The following is a 2,318-nucleotide window of genomic DNA, read 5'->3' as shown; positions in this document are numbered from 1 at the left end:
TTCTTTCAAAGATTTCCTGGTTTGTGATAAACTCCTCCAGAGAAATTTAAGGAAGCAGAAAAACCAGACCAGTCTCTGTGACTCACTTTTAAAGGTAATCTGGGGTAAACTTTGCTCACTGTAACACTATGTTTTCTGTTCTGTGGCATTTCTAGCTGCCACATCCAGTTATGAACAATGCCTGACCTTGAACCTGAAGTAAGCTTGCTCAAAAATCTACCCCTCTTAAAACAGTCCTAGGTGAAGTATGTATAATTTTTCTCAGTAAGAGCTTTTTCTGCTTACGTTTTCTGCAGAGACTTTGCTTAGGAATTTATTTCAACTAGATTTTTACTTGGTGGAAGAAGACAGCCTTTTCTTCACACTGGCATCTCCTGGCATTGTTTATTAGACTTTACCCACAGAGGTGAATCCGAGGCAGTTACTGATAGGCAGGGCGCAGAAGACAAAGAAACTCGAGGCCCCTTATCTCTTAATAGATGAGTGTTACCCGTTGAGATGAAAACATTGTGAAGATTGGATTTCATACATTAATATCTTTACACTTGAATCTGTATAGATAAGACCTCTGCTGAGGTGTGGGTGGTAACAGATGCTCATGCTCCTTTGTAGAGCCATACAAGCTTTGCGAAAAGCATTGACTGTTTACTTGAACCTGCAGATATCTGAAGAGTGTCTCAAGTGGGATGAGAAGTTTGACATCTCTGTCTAGCCATCCCAGAACAGGCACCTAGAAACTTCTTCTGTTAAAAGGCATCGGCTTCCACTGAGGTCCACCAGGAAACTAAAAGTCTGGCACTCCCACCTACATTTCAGATCTGTCCTTTACTTTGGACTAGACACCTGTTTTACCTTGCATGCACATATTAATTTTTCAAAGAGTGCCCATAAACAAAGAAGCAATACTATAGGGAATAAAATATGATGCTCCATTTTCCATACACAGATGTCTTAGGGCTTCAGAGAAACATCAGATGCTGTGTCTCATCCCAAAGGCTGACTCCTGCTTGTCTGCCTTTTCGGGGCCCTTCTTTTAAAGTTAAGGTTTACCTCTAGTGAAACATATAGGGCTAGGGTAAAGACATTTGCTCTTTACAATACAGATGACCTGAGTCCCATTCTGGGGACCAATAGTTTAGACATAGAGCCCTTACTCCCCAAAGTTGTTCTCTGATCCCCACACATGCACTGTGGTCTATGTGTGTAACCATATAGCCTCACAAACACAACCAAAACAAAGGTTAAAAAAACAAAACAATCCAGATAGCCTACTACACGACTAAGTGCCATGTATTAAGAGAGGCCAGGAACTGGGGGACGACTAAAGCTGATGCTCACCCAATTGTATCACAAGGCAACATTCACAATAGCTGATGTCAAAGACTGAACATTTTCTTTTTTTTTCAATTTTTTATTAGATATTTTTTCATTTACATTTCAAATGCTATCCTGAAAGTCCCCTATACCCTCCCCCTGCCTTGCTCCCCTACCCACCCACCCACTCCCATTTCTTGGCCCTGGTGTTCCCCTGTACTGGGTCATATAAAGTTCACAAGACCTAGGGGCCTCTCTTCCCATTGGTGGCTGACTAGGCCATCTTCTACATATGCAGCTAGAGACACGAGCTCAGGGGTTACTGGTTAGTTCATATTGTTGTTCCACCTATAGGGTTGCAGACCCCTTCAGCTCCTTGGGTACTTTCTCTAGCTCCTCCATTGAGAGCCCTTTGTTCCATCCAATAGATGACTGTGAGCATCCACTTCTGTGTTTGCCAAGCACTGGCATAGCCTCACAAGAGAAAGGATGTGGGAATAAATTCCAGCAATAATGAGAGAAGGGGTGCACAAAGGGTGATGAAGTTGAGAAGTAAGATGGGAAGGGCTGTACCTCCTGTAAAATCCAATCAATGGGGAGGAGGAAGAGAGGACTTGCACTCAGGGCTATAGAATGAATGTTTCATGCTAGGTGGGGCACCTGCCAATTCGTCTGGGTTGGCAACTGATTTTGCAAGAGCCTCTCACCAGAGCAGGAGACCTGAAAGCCCACCTATCCCAACCTATCGCAGGACTTTTCAAAAAATGAAGGTGCAAATCAAGAAGAATTGAGGCATTTTCTTTCACTCTTTCCACATGCTGGTCAGAACTCCATCCCCATTCATGGCCCTAAACCTGAAGGAAAAATATAAGCTGCGCACACAAGCAGGAGCAATCATCTCACAGCACCTGGTTTGTCTCTTCTGGCTTTGGGAGCAGTGAAAACTTTGAACCAACATGGAGTTCCAGCACTGAATGAGCAACTAGACCACACCTAGACTGAAA

General features: G+C 43.4%; 1 protein-coding gene across 1 annotated transcript in view; it reads right to left on the bottom strand.

The window, feature by feature from the left end:
• Catsperb (cation channel sperm associated auxiliary subunit beta) overlaps positions 1-2,318 on the bottom strand; it is a 171,255-nt gene that overhangs the window by 15,327 nt on the left and 153,610 nt on the right. The gene's annotated exons all lie outside the window — the stretch shown is intronic.

The sequence above is a fragment of the Mus pahari genome, chromosome 7, assembly GCF_900095145.1.
Source record: "Mus pahari chromosome 7, PAHARI_EIJ_v1.1, whole genome shotgun sequence".
NCBI lineage: Eukaryota > Metazoa > Chordata > Mammalia > Rodentia > Muridae > Mus > Mus pahari.
The sequence above is the reverse complement of the archived record's forward strand: the minus strand, read 5'-3'. Positions and strand labels throughout refer to the sequence as shown.